At 35.2% G+C, this 18,530-nt stretch overlaps 1 protein-coding gene and 1 long non-coding RNA gene across 11 annotated transcripts in view; one reads left to right on the forward strand and one right to left on the reverse strand.

The window, feature by feature from the left end:
* Positions 1-9,745, reverse strand: part of ORC4 (origin recognition complex subunit 4) — an 87,317-nt gene extending 77,572 nt beyond the window's left edge. For 3 of the 8 annotated variants that reach the window (XM_057743963.1, XM_057743964.1, XM_057743955.1), the window contains exon 1: positions 8,857-8,936. The gene's annotated coding sequence lies outside the window, so the exon portion shown is untranslated. Of the gene's footprint in view, positions 1-8,795; positions 8,959-9,643 lie in introns of those variants that run through there. The other 5 variants (XM_057743962.1, XM_057743958.1, XM_057743959.1 and 2 more) reach the window with 5 other exon arrangements.
* LOC130858112 (uncharacterized) overlaps positions 9,208-18,530 on the forward strand; it is a 176,972-nt gene continuing 167,649 nt past the window's right edge. For 2 of the 3 annotated variants that reach the window (XR_009054997.1, XR_009054999.1), the window contains exons 1-4: positions 9,208-9,869; positions 13,148-13,278; positions 14,209-14,272; positions 16,259-16,313. This is a non-coding gene — a long non-coding RNA (uncharacterized LOC130858112). The remainder of the gene's footprint in view (positions 9,870-13,147; positions 13,279-14,208; positions 14,273-16,258; positions 16,314-18,530) is intronic. The other variant, XR_009054998.1, reaches the window with a different exon arrangement.

The raw sequence follows: 18,530 nt of genomic DNA on the forward strand, positions 1-18,530 counted from the left end.
AAATAACTTTCCAAAACAGAAAGCATTAGGCCCAGATGAGTTCACTGGTGAACTCTACCAAACATTTAAGAACAAAATGGTATCAATTCTCCACAATCTCTACCAGAAAACAGAAGCTGAAGGAATACATTCTAATCTATTTTATGAGACCAATATTACCCTAGAGAAGACATTAATAGAAAGGAACATCACAGACCAATATCTACCATAAATAGAGATGAAAAAATTTTCAGCAATTGATTAAACTGAATCACAGAACACATAAAAATAATTATACACAAAGAATAAGTGGAATTTACTCCAAGTATACAAGGTTAATTCAACATTTCTAAAGCAATGGATGTAATCTACAACATCAACAGGATAAAGAAAAATCATATTTTATGAATAGATGCAGAAAAAGCATTTGATAAAATCCAACATCCACTCATGATAAAAAATTTCAGCAAACTAGGACTATAAGAGGCCTTTTTAACTCAGTAAAAAATCTGAAAAAGTCTATAGCTAACAGAATTTTTAATATTAAGAAACGACGCTTTCTCACTAAGATCAAGAACAATGCAAGAATCGCCACTGCTAATCAACATCATACTGTAAGACAAGAAAAGAAAATAAAAGGTACACAGATAGGAAGGAAAGAGTAAAAAATGTCTGTTTGCAGATGGCGTGACTGTATATGTGGAAAAAGCCCCCAAAATCTACACACACAATAGGTACCATTGGAATTAATGTTATTGACACAGGGTGCAGGTTATAATATATGTGTATGTGTGTGTGTATATATATAAACATATCAAGGTTAATATTATCAGTGTCAATTGCTTTCCTATGCCAGTAATGAACAACTGGAAGTGGAATTCGGAATTAAAAACATAATACCATTTACATTAGTATCAAAAAAAAAAAAAGTCCCACAAAAAATATATGTATAAATCTAACAAAATGTGTATAAGATCTATATGAGGTAACTACAAAACTATGATGAAAGAAATCAAAGAGGATCTAAATAAATGGAGAGATATTCCATGTACATGGATAGGAAGATTCAATAGTGTTAAGTGTCAGTTCTTCCAATCCTGACTTACAGATTCAATGCAATCCCAATCAAATTTATAGTAAGTTATTTTAAGAATATAATAAACTGATTTTAAAGTTTATATGAAAAAGCAGAAGACACAGAACAGCCAACACAACACAGAACAGGAACAAAGCTGCCGGTCAGAAACTATTCCACTTCAAGACTTACTCTAAAAATAAACTAATAAATACAGTGTGGTAATGGAGAAAACAGAAAAACAAATCAATGGAACAGAATACAGAGCCCAGGTATAAACTCACATAAATATAATCAACTAATCTGTGACAAAGAAGCAAAGTAATTCAAAAGAGAAAGATGTCTTTCTCCATTTAACAAATTGTGTGGAACAACTGGGCATATGCAGGCAAAAAAATGAGTTGACACAGACCTTATACCTTTCACTCAAAGTGGACCAGAGACCTATACATAAAACACAAACCTATGACTTCTAAAATGGAACACAGGAAAAACGTTGGTGCTCTTGGGTTTGGCAATGAATTTTTGGTTACAATACCAACACTATGAACCATGAAAGAAAACGTGATAAAATGGACTTTATTTAAATTAAAAATTTCTGTTCTGCAAAAGACACTGTTAAGAGAATGACAACAGCCACAGACTGAGAAAAAATAAATTTGCAAAATACATATCTGACAAAAGACTGGCATCCAAAAGATACAAAGAACACTTAAAACTCAACTATAAGAAAATAAGCAATCTGGCTTAAAAATGTACAAAAGATCTGGACACACAACTTAACAAATAAGACATACAGATTGCAAATAAGCATAAAGAAAGATGCTCAATATCATGTATCACTACGGAATTTCATATTAAAACAACAATCTATATCTGTCAGAATGGCTAAATGCAACACAACGACAGGACCAACTGCTGATGAAGACATGGAGTAATTAGAACTCTGACTTACCGCTGATTGGAGTGCAAAATGGTACATCCACTTTTGTAGACAGTTTGGCAGTTTCTTACAAAACTAAACATACTCTTATCACATAATCTAGCAATCATGCACCTTGGTATTTACCCAAATGAACTGAAGACTTACATCCACACAAAGACCTGCACCTGAATGTTTATGATAAACTGCCAAAACTTGGAAGCAATCAAGATGTCCTTCAGTAGGTATACGGATGAACAAACTGTGATACATCCATAAGATGCAATATTCTGTGCTAAAAAGAAATAGCTATTTAGCCATGAAAAGAAATGGAGGAAACTTACAGGCATACTGCTAAGAGAAAAAGCCAATCTGAAAAGGGTACATATACACTGTATGATTCCAACTATATGACAATTTGGAAAAAGCAAAACTGTTAGGTAGTTAGACATTAGCAGCAAGCAGGTGACAGTGGCAAAAAGACAAGAGAGGAGTATTTGAGTCACACCCCAACCATCTGAGGACCTTTCTCTGACCCCACCCAGAACGGGTGAAACTATGTTCGGGTGGTGGGCAAACTTACCTTGATAAAGAAGGGGGCACAGTAACACGAGGGAACTTCCCCAGGCTGAGCATGCCCAGACTAGACAGTAAACCCAAACTCATTATAACATCATTATAATAAAACCTGCATGCAGTTTTGCCCCCCATCCCCACCCCATGGGCACTTCTTGGCAAATCAAGGGTAAGAATGAACTTGTTACATAGCTCAGGACTATCAGTCAAATACTCATCCCTTGTCACTCACCCTGCCTTCCCGCAGAACGCTCCTTACAAACTCCCTTAAAGCCCATACAGGAGCACTGGTTTCACTTCGCAGAAACAGCCTGCTCTCTAAGTGTAACTATGCTTTAAACAAATTTTGCTTTGCGCTTAAGCCCGAAGTGCTAGTCTGCAATTCTTTGCTTGCTATCACAAGGACTGAGATTGCTGGTACGGGTCTTTCACTGACCTCCTTGGTTGGAGCCGTTTGACACAATGCACGCCAACCATGTAACAAAACTATGGAGATAATAAAAAAATCAGTGGTTGCAAAGAGTTCAAGGCATGCATAGGAGCATAGAGCATAGGGGACTTTTAGAGCAGTTAAACTATTCTGTATGATACTGTCGCAGTGGATATATGTCATTATACATTTGTCAAAACCGATAATGTTCAGTTCAGAGTGAACCTTAATGTAAACTGTGGACTTTGATTAATAATAACATATCAATACTGGTTCATCAATTGCAACGAACGTACCACACTAAGGCAAGATGTTAATAATAAGGGAAACTAGGTTAACAGTAAGAGAAGCTGGGTGAGTGTGGATACATAGCAATCCCTTGTACCCTACATTCAATTTTTCTGGAAAACTAATAAACAAACAAACAAACCCCCCCCCCCCCCCCAAAAACCAAAAAACCCCACATCCATTAAAAAATTTCAAAGAAAAAAAAAAGGCACAAAGTCACAATTTGTGAAAACACCAGGTGGGAATACAAGCTTATAGAAGATTTGTGAAAATGAAGTGTAAGCACAAAAGGTAGTTAGTTAATGTCAATAAGACAATCTATAAAATGAAGTAAAAAAATAAAATGTATGGGCAAAATCTGCTTTAGCAGATTGTGACCCTACAGGAATATTTACAAAACAATGGATGGGAATTCAAGGGAAATGTGAGCTACTTTAAACTACTTTAAAATTAATTCATCTGTTTGTTGTTGTTTTTAAAGAAAGATGCTTGAAGAACATTTATAAGGGAGTGAGAAAATTTTTTATATTTTATTTTCTCTTGTGAATACTGATCATGGCATTATTTAGGAATATAGCTCCCAGAGGCTGGCAGATTTCTGCAATATAAAGCAAATAAGCATCATATTATTTTACACAAGTACTTAATACAATGGAAAGATGCTAGCTACATGTTATTTCTTTTAAAAGTATACAACAGGGACTTCCCTCGTGGTCCAGTGGTTAAGAATCTGCCTTCCAATGCAGGGGATGTGTGTTCCATTCAGGTCAGGGAACTAAGATTTCACATGCCTTGGGGCAACTAAGTCTGCACGCCACAACTACTGAGCATGCAGGTCACTAGAGAGGCTGCAAATACAGGGCCCACGTATTCTGGAGCCCATATGCCACAACTAGAGAGAATCCGCGTGCACTGTAGTGGAGGATCCCACAAGCCACAGCGAAGATCCCACGTGCCACAACTAAGACCAACTCAGCCAAAAAAAATTAAATAAATGAACTATTTTTTTAAAAAAGTATACAACAAAACTCTATGATCTAGCCTTGTTAATAAATGTACAGAAACATAAGTAAAAAAATACTAAAATTACATTTATCAACATCGTAACAGAATTATTTATAGGTGATTTTCATTTTTCTTGTGACTTTTACACTGAGTGTATATTACTTTTTGGTAACTTACAAAATAATTATCTTGTGTATTTAAAGTAAATAATGTATCTTATAATTTGAGTATACAAAGTAATCAGTGCTAAATGTGACAGTAAAAAACTTTTAAAACATGTCACATATATAAAACTTACTTCAACATAAAATTTTAAATAGATTATGCCCATCAGACATTGCTTCAGAGTGGTGCTACAACATAACTGGACATGACACAAACCATCCCAGCTTTTAGAGGAAATATTTTTGGTATTTACTCATTATAAAGTAAGTTGATTGAGACATGTATTGAACTAGAAATGATTATTTTAAGAGAGCAATATAAGTTGACATTTCTGGGTCATCTATATAAAAACATGCATATTTTTACAAATTGTGGAAAGATGAAAGCACTAAGGAAAGATGAAAATGTGCATGTGTGTGCCAAAAGAAAAACATTTAGGAATTTTAATCTTGCCAAGTCTGACTTCAACCTTTCAGTCAAAATGTCATAATAATCTTAATTCCAATATTAAACAAGGAAGCAGTATAAAATAAAAAAGACTAAGATTTTATTGTGTTTTTACTGGAGGTGAAGAGGGAGACAGAGAAGAATGTGAGATTAAGGGGAAAAAAATTAGGAAAAACTAGCACCCCAACACATGCTTGTATGAAAATAAGCATTTAAGGCAGATGGGAGTGAAAAGGGGTAAACAAATTGAAATAAATGGATGGGGAACAACTGTCTATTCCACATTTCATTTACCTCCTAGTTTATAATGTTTAACTAATAATTTATTTTCTCATTAAAGTACTAGTAAAATGTACAAAGCTATTCAGACACATCAGCCAATCTTGTTCAAATAAGATGAACACATAACATCAAGGTCACTCAATAACCAGTTTTTAAATTTGGGGTAGAATTCATTGACAAAGCTATCTTCAAAAGACCTGCAGTGCTAAAATGGTTAAAATTAAACAGAATCTCTATTCCATCCCAACAGAAGACAAGCAGTTCTATAGAGGATAATATAGAAAGACTCTACACTAGGAGCTAACAGGCACAGTAGAGGGTGACAGTATGAAAGAATGAAAATAAAAAATAAATAAATAAAAAAAATGGAATGCTGAGATTCCTGAGCTCTGCTTTCACCTGGTTCTCAGAGCACTGGAAATCAGGCTTACACCTTGAAGCAGGATTTCTCATGATAGGCAATACTGACATTTGGCTACCCTGTTCAAGTTCAGCAGCACCTGAATCATCTACCCACCTGTTTTCAGTAGCAACCCATTCTTGATAATTGAATGTGTCTCTCAGACATTGCCAAATATCTCCTGGGGAGACCATATTTTCACAGCTGAGAACCACTGACTTAGAGGCAGAAGACGGGAAAATCCTTCTTGTTGGACTCTTACCAGCCCAAGAGAAAAAGTTTCCCAATACCTAAAGAAATTGATATCAGGGTTTTCCCCCTTAAATATGTCCCAGCCAAATCTTTCCACAGTGAGAATCATCAATAGCTAGCAAACCCTAGTTAACATACATGAAATAGGTCTCCAATGCCCCTTACATAAATTTGAATGCACAATCAAGGATCACGACACAGCTGAGGAAAGACTCTAAAATGAGACTAAAATATACCAACAGAAAAAACAACTTAGAAAACACAGAGCACATAGGGAGGAATAAATCTCAAAACAAAACTTTAAATCCAGAAAGAGAAAAAAAAATTACCAGAATGCCATGGAAAAAATACAAAGATAAAAAAAAAGTACTGAAAATTAAAAATATGAAAGGAGAAACAAAAATTTCAAGGTTTGAAAAATCAAGTAAATTTCCAAAAAGTGTAAAGCAAGAGACTGGAAAAAGATGAAAAACGAGAGAAAAGAAATAGGTCCAAAAGTACAATGTTTAATTGCAGTTACAGAAAATACAAAGGCAAGGAAATCACAGAAAATGTATCAGAAACTTTCTCAGAGCTGAGATAGAGGTTGCCAGGCTGAAAGAACACATTAAAGGCACAGCAAAGTAGATTTCTACAGACTCATAAGTCACCTCACATTACTATGACATTTCAGAACTCTGGGTAAAACAAAGAGAAGATTCTGTAAGTTTCAGACAAAAAGGTTGTAGAAGCTTCTATACAGAAGAAGAAAGTAAAGTGCAGTGTTAAAAATAAGAATGGCTTCAAATTTTATATCAAACACTAAGAGTTCCTTCTAAAATCTGAAGAGAAACGTTATCAATTTTGAATTCTACACCCAGTCAAACTAATGGGGTACAGTGAAGACATTTACAGTAACATAATGCTTTACAACATTTGCCACTCAAACAGCCCATAAATTTTTGAAAAAAATGCTCAACCCCATTAATAACCAAGATGTGCAAATTAAAGCAGTAACATTAAGCTACCTTTATCAGATTGGCAAAAACAAAAAATATCAACTGTTATCAAAACTGTAGAAAAAAAGGATCTATCATACGTTGTCGATGGGAGTCTAAATTGATATATTCACTTTGGAAAGTTTGGCATAATCTACACTCTACAGAAATACATACTGTGTGCATACAACGCACGTGTAAAAATGTTCACAGTAGCATTGTTTCTAGGTGCTAAAAACTGGACACAATCCAAAAGCCCTTAATACTAGACTAGTTAATTTGTGGTTATTCATAAAAAGACTTACCACACTACACTTACTATACTATAAATATTACTATACAGCAATGAAAATACACGAACTAAAGGTAACAGGATTGAAATTTCAACATATGAGAAAAATTATACATAAAATATAGTTATATATAGGTAAAAACAGGCAAAACTAGTGTATATTGTTTAGGAATGCTGACAAAGGTGGTTAAAAATACTTGAAATGAAAGCAGGAAGTCATTACCATAAAAATCTAGACAATCCCAATTAACCATTGGGAGTGGTGAGGAGAGAGGAATGAAAAGGAATGAATTGCGGGGGGTGGGGGGGTGTCCAGCACTGTTCTAATTCTTCGCTTTGGTTGTGCCTACAGTGTTCACTTTACAATTATTCAGTATACTGCATATCTCTGATTTGTGCACTTTTTTGGACATTTTGTATTTTGCCATGAAAAAAGATTTTAAAATTGTTATCTAAGGCACTTTGATGGCTCTGCTATAATTTTTTTCTGTTCTAAAGTGGCAAACACTTGGTTTCAATATAAACAAAACTTTAAGGCACAGGAGTCTACTTTATATTTCATTTGACAAGATTACTGCACACACAAAATGGTAAAAGCAGTAGTCGATGATGCATAAATAGGATGCACTGCCAAAACATACAAGAAAAATAAATAGTAACTTTATGATAGAGTACCCTAAAAGAACCACTACAGACTTAAATAATACCAACATAATAAACATGAGGAATTTCAGATCCTCGGTCTCAAAGGAACTATACATGGGTGATAATCTTTCAAAGCATCTTTACAAAAGATAACTGAAAGACTGGAATGGTTTTGGTTATGATTATATGGACTGAATGTGAAAAAGAAACGGTGCTATTTTACTAAATAAAACTTTATAAACGAAAATCCACGAGTCTTTTCTTAAATATTCTGAATTAACATGAGGGAAACATTTCCAGCAAAAATAGTAGCATTTAGTTGAGAAACCAACGGCTCTAAATCCGAAGCTTAATAACCAAAGAAACTTAAAACACCCTTTTAAAAATCTCTCATCTACACTATAGAAAGGGAAAACTTTGATGATGTCCCTTCCCTAACAATCATAACACACAATGTCAAGGATTACACAATCTCATATCCCCTTCTGAGAACAGCCATAGGCGTTGTGTTGCGGCAACAACGCAAGACATGGAGGGAAATTCCACTTAAGAATTCCCAGCTTGCTCCCTCCCCAAAGCTACTCCAGAATTCCTGGAAGGTTAGCGAAGTAAAGATTCACGGTCGTAACACCCAATATAAACAATACGTTTGATGCCAGAAGTTGTCAAAATTCACACAGCTTCTCTCTCTCCCTGGACAGGTGCCCTACTCTGAGCTGAAGAAGCAGTTACCAGTCATCCGCTGAGTATCCTGAGATCCCATTTCTCTCTCACACCTGGACCGTCACATTCCTCTCCATCGCCGGGTGTAGTCACCACCTGCCACAGACCTGGTCTCATCAGGACTCCATACGCTCGTCAAGGATTCGTCGCCGGCTGGCTCACGGGGAAGCCACAAGAGGGAAGGAGCCCGCCTAGTTTCTGGCCTGCCTGGCCTAGACAAGCCTGCTCCCCTTCCCGCATTCCCAGTCTCCACAGCCTTCCGTCCTCCCCTGTTCGATTCGCCTTTCGCCACCGGAGCCCATGGCTTTCGTTCTGAGGCCAGCCTACCCCATGTTACCTCTCACGGAAAAGCCTGCCTTTACTAGGGCAGAACAGGATTCTAGAGACCACAGGAATAGCTTCACAAGCTCCACTCGCCGCGTACTCTGCTCTGCTTCACCTGCTGCTGCCAACGATACACCAATACTCCCGGCATGCCCTGCGCAGGCACCACCTCTCCCACCCCGCCCCCTCCCGCCCAAACACGTGACCTCCTTTAGCCTCCGTCTACGCCCACTTCCGTTCCTCCACTTTCCTTCAGGAGGGAGGAGGGGACTGGGGGGGTGTTAAAGAGTAGCGACTTCCTCCTACTCCCCGCCCCCGCCTCTCTACCCCCTGCTACAATGTCTTCCGGGTCGCGGTCGCCTCGGAGCCTTCTGGGAAATCATCTCATTTCCTCCCCTCCCCCTCCTCTTGCCGTCAACCAACCAGCCTCCCGTCAGAGAGGGGCATGCGCAGTGGGTGCCTCCCGTCTCTTCTACCCGAACCCCCCCTCCCCCCCCCAGCAGAGAGACCCCAGCAGCAGCAGCAGCTGATGATGAAGAGAGAGGCAGTGGCAGAGGGGGGGCACCTTTTATTTCTATTTTTAAAGGGACAGGACACTAATTTTACCCCACTTCAACCTTGAATTGAGGGGGGTGGGGGGAAGGCGGCTGAGTTCCTTCCCCCACCCTCCAGCCCTGAGACCTGAGAGGGGGATTGAGCCTGAGAGAGAAGGAGAAGGAGTTTCTTCTTCTTCGAAAACCCCCATCCACGACTCCTACCCCCTCACCCCTCCACAAGCCTCCCTCCCGAGCCCCCTCCATCCTCCTCCTCTTTGGCCGTGAGAGGAGAGAAAGAGACCAAAAGCCTCTTAGCAACACAGACCCTTCCTTCTCTGCTGCTGTTGCTGCTGCTGCTGCTGTTGCTGCTGCTGCTACTGCTGCTGCTGCTTGGCCCTGGCTGGAGACATCTCACTACACCCAGGAGCAGCCACTTCCCCAGCTCTCCTCCTCCTTCGCCTCCTCCTCCACTCCCCCCCCCCCCCTTTATTACCCTTTGTGTCATCCTCCACAGCTCCAGGGAAGGCACTCAAAAGTGGGGGGCAGGAAAGGTAAGTGTGTCTGTGGGGGCTTCATTGCCTTCCTTTGGCTCTGACTTTAACTCCGGGGCAACAGTAGCACCAAACCACATACGCAGTGGAGCTCCGGGGTGAGGAGGGGGTGGTGCTGGGGGGGTGGTGAAGGAGGGGTTGGAGTGGGGAGGGGTGTGTGAGGTGGGTGCCCATCCTGTCAGAGGAGGAAGGGCACTTTTTATTTTTATTTGCTGTTGTCAAAAGTGGTTTCTCTCCTCCAGCTAACATCTGATTGTGTCTTGCTCCAATGGGGGAGAATACAAAAACAACCCCCTCCTTCCTCCAATGAGGCGCCAGGGAAAGAGACAGAAAGAGGCACACTTTCTAGATGTCACTTTAAAAAAATCATTTGGAGAGCTTTTTTCCTTTTTCCCTAGGAAAAGCTCCACTGCATTTGTTTCTGAGTGGGAAAATGTCGGGATCTGGATTGTATCGGAACTGCTTATCCATTTGTAGACCTGTTTTCCCCTTTTTGGTGCTGTATGTGATTTGGATATTGACTTCAGTGTTGGAACAGACTTGATTGGTTTTGCTTTCTGGGTATAATTTTCCTTTTTTTCGTTTTGTCTGACTTGCCTAGAAAATTTCAAATTTTTGGTTGCTAGAGGCCTTTGGTGAGGTTTTGACTTGTATTATTGCTCTTTTTGTTAAATGTTTGTTTCATATATCAGCATGTAAAGTTCAAAGCTTAAAATGCTTAAAGTTTAAATACCACTGGTATTGTCTTTCCCTATATACGTTCCTGGTATTTTACATAAGATGAGAATATTATCTATTTCATAATTAATCTGGGTATTTTTCTAATCTTTGTAACTTGTCTGAACAAGTAATCCCCATTGAAAACTTTTATGTTGTTCTGGCTTCATGGAAGGCCAAACCTCTCCATCAATAGTTTGCTGTATTGGTACCACTTTCAGTTTTAACTGAATTATTTATTTACTGTTGTAAATTGAGATGAGTTTTTCATCTCTTGGGGGTACTGAACCAAATTGCTCACTATATGTGAAAGGAGACAAATTTCTAAAATATGTTTTCATGAGTCAAAGAAATCATGATGTTGTAGTTAGTATATGCATTGTAGTGAGATGTAAAATGAAAGATAAATCCAAATTTAGGTTTATAGAGTAACAGTCTTGATAAAAATAACTATTCTTCATTTTCACTTGGTATGTTCTTAGTGAATGGTTTTCAAATTCAGTATTGTATTTGATTCCAGAAATGCTAGAAAGTATGTTTCTGATGTAGGCCTTTTACTAGGGCTTACATTGATTGGAAAGTGGTATTTTTGTTTCATATGTACATTTCTTTATCCTTTCCTTAAAGATGGATGCACACATTCTCTCTCTCTCTCACACACACACCCTTTTCTGTAACAGCATTGGTATCTCTGATCCCATAATTTATGTCAGCAAAAAATATTCTCCTGTAAAGTAGCAATTTTGTGATCAGACTGGCAATATGAAAACAGCAATTTGATCAACTAGAAAGGATTCAAGAAAAATACATCTAGAAGGATATTTGACATAAATATTAGAAAAACATAATACTTTTAATTTTTTGTTTTCTTGATGGTAAAGCCAAAACACAATATACTTATACTTTAATGACAGAAAAGCATTGCGTATGTAGAAACTTGTTCTGTAAAATTTTAATTACCAACTGTGTGCAAAAGTAGACATTTACACACAGGGGGAAAAAATAAAGCTGTGTAGCAGTAAACAACATGGTCCTATTTCCCTCTTTCCTATTATAAATTTTAACAATTTCTTACCTTTCTCTGAGGTGTAATTGGTGCCCTTAAGTAGAAATCTGTGCCAAGTTGAAGTTTGTCTCCCAATACTACTATTCCAGGTCCACCTAGGATTTCTTGTCCTCACCTTAACACCTGAGCAACCTTAACATAAAAAATGGACAGTAGAACTTAATGAAGAAATCACTCTTAAGTAAAGCAAATTGTGTGGATAACTGGGGTGGTAGCTTCTCAGTAGGCAGCTGAGTGAAAATTTACAACTTGATTTACTTTACTTTACTTTAAAATTTACACCTTTACTTACTTTCTGTTTTCCTTTGAAAGCATTTCTTATCCCACCACCCTCAGGGTAACCCTATATGGTTTGAAGATTCCAGAGCTCCTCTAAGTTGGATAATGACTTACCTTTAGAAAACTGTTTATTTTTATTATTTTTTAAGTATTAAGATATATTTTAGAATTGTAATTTTCAACTAGGTGATATCTTGGCGGTCACTTTAACTCTTCATTTACCATATTGCTGAAGTTCAGAGAGTTTGAGGAACTTGCACGTAGTTCCAAGGCCTGTAAGTGGACAGCACATGGACCAGAGAATTCTGATGTCTTGACATTTGCTGTGGTACCCTACCTCATTTTCTTTTGTCAGAAATGAAACTACTGTGCACAATTCTGTGTATCGCACTTAAGGATATTATATGGGGGACTATTCCAAGAATATTGAGGTAAATAGCTATAAAGCCATGATTTTGTCCATTTATAACTCAGTAATTTGTTGTTGATTTTTTTAGGAGATTCTGATTTCTCTCATTGTGGATTATTACTATTTGAGAATTATTTCAACTTTCCCTAATGCTTATTTTTCCCCCGCCCTTCCAATTAATCAGTGAATACACTTATTTTGTATTAAGGACCCATATGTGTATAAGAAGAATTCATATTATATTATAAATATTTACTTGTGATTCATACTCTATGAACTACTTAAGTAAGACTAAAGATTTTTTTCTTGTTAACATTTATATACTTCACAGCACTATGTCTTGTACACAGTAGGCCCTACTGGTTTTTTGTCATAATTGATATTAGAGTTAGGCATATTTGAATTTCTTGACTCTCAGATGTAGAATTTCTTCCTTTTCTTCCATTTTCCTTTCCTTCCTGCTACAATTTATTCACAACCATGAATTTTTTTTCTTTATCATTTCTGTGGTTCTCACTTTTTCTAATAGCCAAATTAAATCCTATTAACAAATAGTACTCATAATAAGTAAAACATATTCTGTACAGGATGCAATTTCACAAAAGTGATTTATTTTAAAAAAGGTATGAGAAAAAATTCCAGTTAAGAATGTACTAGCAAATGTTCAGGATACACTTAAATTTCATTTCATTGAGTAACTGGTACAATAGGTTATTGGAATGATTAGGCTGCTTTTACCAGCTCTTTAAAGCAACTGATACTTAGGTGACGTGTTTTCCTGACTTTGTTTTTTTGGTCCTTACCCAGACAATTATCAACTTTCCAGTTTTCTATGGATTTGAAGATTTATCCCTAGTCATCAGTGGGACCCCAGGAAGTCAGCCAGAAGGCCCTATGTCCAACTTATGTACTTTTGCAAACTTGTCTGTATTTTGAATGTATGTGCAAAACATATTGTACTTAATTATTCATTAAATGTTTATTGAGCGTCCACTGTATGTCAGGCACTGTGCTAGGCATCTGAGAAACAAGGATGGGTCCCTAAAGTTTAAAATGAAGAGGTATCTTAATTGTATTCCACAAGTATATTTGGTCATATCTTTATTTGATGTCTCTACCTAAATAAATTTTATCAACTAAATTGATACTGTTAGGTGGGAAAATGCATGTTTAAAAAGGATATTGCTGTATTTTATTAGAACAGAAAAATTTCCGCTTGATATTGTATTCTGGGGATTTCTATTCTGTATATAATTCAGTAATGTTAGACCATGAAGATAGTATATATGGCTATCATTGCTGGTATTTTATTGCTTTATACTTTTATTTGAAGGTGACCTACACTATTCGTTAAGTATCTCTTATTCAATTATTACAAAAAAAAAAAAAACCCAACTCTCTAATCCTGAACTTTTTTCCCTCACAAGTAACTTTTTTCTCTTTATATCTCATGTAAGAGGTTATCTTTCATGGTTCATTGGCAGACATTGTACAGTATCATTTTGAGTATTTAGTTATTTTCTACTATAGTTTAAGCTGACAGTATGAATTAATTATCATGGAATAATTATAGTATGCACCATTTAGGAGTTTTGAAATTTTTAATGTGTACTAGATGTGTTTCTCCAAGATGCTCGTAGGAAACTTCCCAGTTCTAGTATTAAATCAATTGCAATTTTTTAATCTTATTATGTGATACCATTTCTATTACAACCTTAGTAAAATGAGTTGGAAATTTCTTAGTTGAAGGATGTCTTAAAAACAAAAAATATACTGTCATAGTTCTGTCATAGTTTTCATATGTAAATTTAAAAGTTTATTAGAGAGAGAGATTTCCTGAATTTCCTTTGCTTTTATATACCTTTTAGAATAATATTGATTCACAGTTTTAAAAAAGGAGGGGATCCCCTGCTGGTACAGCATCTTGTGAAGGTAAATAGACTTCTGAGGGTCAATCAATTCTGATCTCTTTCACGTTCATTCTTAACTTTCTATTTTAGTAATAATTATACTTACCATTATAAGTGCCCTAGCACTGTGATATGTATTATCAGTCTCAGTCCTTTCTGTGGTCCTGTGAACTTTATAACATTGTCCCCATGTTATAAATAAGGAAACCTATTACTGACAAAACAAGATTTTTTCATGTGGCAGCAAAATAGTCCATCATAGTAAATTTATGACACTTTCTAATTAAAAACACAGTCACAATAAAGAGTTTTTATCAATCAGTAAGTACTCTGGTAAACATTAGTAAAATTATGGCTCCAGTAGCTTATTTATAGAGCGATGGAAAATTTCTAAAAATTTACAAATACAGAAAACCAAACCAAAAAATCCAATCCTTTATAAGGAACATAAATGCAGACAACTGAGCAACTTGAAATAAAATATACATAAAGTCAGTCTTCTATTTGCATGGCAAAAATGACATGTAGGCCTTCTATATATTGAACTTCCTTTGTCTTGCATGGAGTTAAATTTGGCATTTTGTTTCATGAAGTTTGGAGGTTCCAGCAATTTGTAACCCAGTGCATATTTACTATAAAAATTTTTATATAACTGTTGATAATGGAAAACTTGTAAGCAAAGGAGAGTTTATATTGCCTAATGTTTTGGTGTGTATGTATACATAATTCTTGGACCCTCTATCTTACAATATTTTCATAATTACTACATCATGTGTATAGAATTAAGTTTTATATACTATTCTTAGTATTGCTTAAAGTCAAATTTTTTTACTATAAGAATGGACAACTTGGATTCTCTAGATGCCTAAATTATTATACAGTTGTTCTTTAAAGCAGCTACTGAATTAAGATAATTTTTGACCCAGCTAATCAGAGTTGATTTTTATGTCTGTTGCTTTTAGGAGAAAAGAGTAATTTTTTTAAATTCTATTTTATGAATCAAGTAACTTTCATATCCATTCTAAGTAATGCAATTCATCCTGTATACTTACATTGACTCTAATATCCTATAAATGTTATGCCAAAGCATTATGACCTGTAGAGTTTCGAAATATTTTTAAATGCTAAAGAACTGCTCTATGTCATCTAGTAGTCTTCAGAAAGGAAAGTTAATAACAAATGTGATTTCTTGCTTTTAAACCAATCTGAATAATTGGTGGGATTGAATAAGTCTGTGATCCTAAATAATCTCCGTAGATAACCTAAACATAATTCAGTTAAAAGTAGAGATTGTAACACTTAAACATTTCTTTTTGAGGTATTTCTATATCATGTAAGATTTTAGAAGTTGGAATGACTCAGTATAATTCTTCAGAGGGACAAGGTGCAAGCCAGGCCTAACATATATTAAGGTATATCTTCTAATGTAGCTAGACATAACAGAAAAGAAAATCACTAACGATATCATACCTGGTGAAAAGCATATACTTCATTCATAGTTGGTTGTGAGTAATTCTGGTTTGAGTGCTTATTTCACTTGACCTATATAATCTTTTCTTAGAGAACTTGTAATTAAATTCTGTGATTTTTTTTTCCTTGTATTCAAAGCTATTGTTTTCTATATACCGTGAGTCCAGAAGTGTCTACTAATCTGTTGACCACGAATTAACTTAATCTATACATTCTTAATATTACTAGTATCTAAAAATAATAATCTAAGTTCACTGGTTTTGGGGGAGTGAGGTATTCCACATTCTATAAAAGAAAGTATTGATTTTTAAATAGCTGCTTTACTTGGAATATACTGATCTAAAAAATAGCTGCTATGTAAAATAAAAAGGATTTTTATTTATTTGGAAAGTAAATATAAAGTTTATCATTAATGAATGTTAAGTGACATCAAAATATTTAGGAAATCAATTACATGTTCCAGTAATGACAGAAATTTAGAGGCTGTTTTTTAGCATTATTCCAAAATCATTTTCCTTCTTCCACATTTGTCACACAGGAGTTTGTGCTGAAGGATTTCTTGGCCATTTTAGAGACTGTAATCTAGTTAAAAGGTTTGTTTATGCTTCCCATCTCTGTTCTGCTGATGGTATTAGAATGCAGGCCAGAGCCAGACATCTAACTGTTTATAACATTCAAACTTCAATTAAAGCTACAGTGTTCTGTTCACTATGTATCAGAAAGCTCTTACCAGCTACAAATACCGCCAGTAATAATGGCAATGATTTTGTGAAGCCATAGGCTTTCCTAAATCATGGCACTCCTATGAATTCCCTTTTTTTTTTATTGAGGAAGTATTAACATTTAATTATTTCATACAATTCTAAAAATGAAGCTTTTTTTCTTCTAGAAGTAGTATAGCATTTCCTTCAACAATCTTTTTTGATAATAAAACCTAGCAGCTTATATTATTGCACAACTTATGTAAATGGTCCCGTTTAGCTTTTTTAAGATTAGTAAATTCTTAGTATGTGTTAGTTTGCCATCCAATTGATTTGACTCCTGTTTCTAGTTTGAAGAATATAGCCATATTTTGTCTATTAGAAAACAAAAGTAGCAGTCACATTACTACAGTATTCTCATATGTGAGATAGGAGACTAGATCCACATAATACAGATTTTAATTTAATCTTATGTTGCTTTTCTGGTCTGCTGCTCCAACTGTTTGTGGTTTCTGTGTTTAAGTACATTGATAAACTGTTTTTAAAGGTTTTTTTTAAGCTGTTAAGAATTCTCTGAAAACATTTTTTCAGCAGCTTCTCTGTCTTTTGTACAGTTTACCTCAGTGAGTCAGAAAATGAATTGTGTATGTGTCTAATTTTTCTAATTAGCAGGCAAATTTGCTATATTATATCACTTTTGCTTTTTATAAAACTAAATTTTAGTTTTTATTAATTTTAGGCCTTGACTTACTAAATGTATATACTCTTTACATATATACATTTTTTTTATTAAAATACAAATTTAAAGGAGATTTAAACATTTTAGGTTTGATGAAAATTATATTAAATTGAATGAAAACTTGCTAAAATGCTTTTAATTAAGAAACATTACAATGGAAAAAAGCTGTATTCATTTTCCTTGGCACTGAGAGTAATGATCTTATTTTGGAATTATTATAGGGTAGAACATTAGGAAATGCTACCTATGGTATCTAAAGATAAGAGCTGACAACAACCATGCAAAATTTGACTTGCAGGCTAAAAACCTGGAAAGATCTGTAAGATAAGCTAAATTGAAACCAAGTCACAAAATAATGTGCACAGTATGATCCCATTTATATAAAAAAAACACAGATTAATATACATACAACATATAAGAATGTATATATTTGCATACATATAATACAGTTTTGTGTATATGCATACATATTTATAAAACTAAAAATTGTATAAAATATATGTTTTATATTTATGTAAATACATTAAGAAATGATCTGGAAAATATGTACCAAATTGTATCCTTAGTTTATAGAAAGTATATAAGTGGGATGCTGGAAGGTTGAAGAACTCTTAGTGTTTTGCATACTTTAGTATTACTTGGATTTATTTTTTAAAGAATAAGCTCATATTCATGTAATAATTTTATAATGGGAGAATATACTTGTGTATTAAAAGATTGAGGAAAAGAATGATGCAGGAAAATTGCAGTCCTAGCCCCTAATCATCACATGGATATATCTTATGACTACCTTGAAGAGAATTGAGTATTGGCTAACAATCATCATAGCTTGATACAGAATAAAGTCTGTTAGACTGATCCATTCTTATCCAACAGGGTGAAAAGCCTAGTCATTTGAGGCAGGAACCATGGATGTAATCTATCCTGATTTTTAAATATTTTGCTTCTTATTGCAAAATGCATTTCTCACTTCCTGGGAAAATATAGACTGGAGAACCAGTGGTGAATACTATCAGTCTTAAAGTGGTAGACAGTAAGCAGTTTCAGTCTGAGATAAGATGTAATATGTGGGCCTAGGATGGACTTTTGTTATTTTAATCAGTGATCCAAAATTTTGTATGCTTATTCACAATACAGATGGCATAGTCACTTAACATTTTTATAGTGTTTTCTGTGTTTAGGTACTGGTTTGAATAGAAGAAAAAATAAAACAGGTTTTAAGATTAAGTCCTTTTTTTTTAAGTGATTGAAACTTGTACTTTAAAAACACTTTAGGAGCCTTTGTAAAATAACATCAAACTGAGTATGTAAATATGCAGAGTAAAGAAGCAATTAGAATTCTATAGAGTTAATCACAGTGGACTTCCTGG

Source organism: Hippopotamus amphibius, chromosome 8 (genome assembly GCF_030028045.1).
Source record: "Hippopotamus amphibius kiboko isolate mHipAmp2 chromosome 8, mHipAmp2.hap2, whole genome shotgun sequence".
Taxonomy (NCBI): Eukaryota; Metazoa; Chordata; class Mammalia; order Artiodactyla; family Hippopotamidae; genus Hippopotamus; species Hippopotamus amphibius.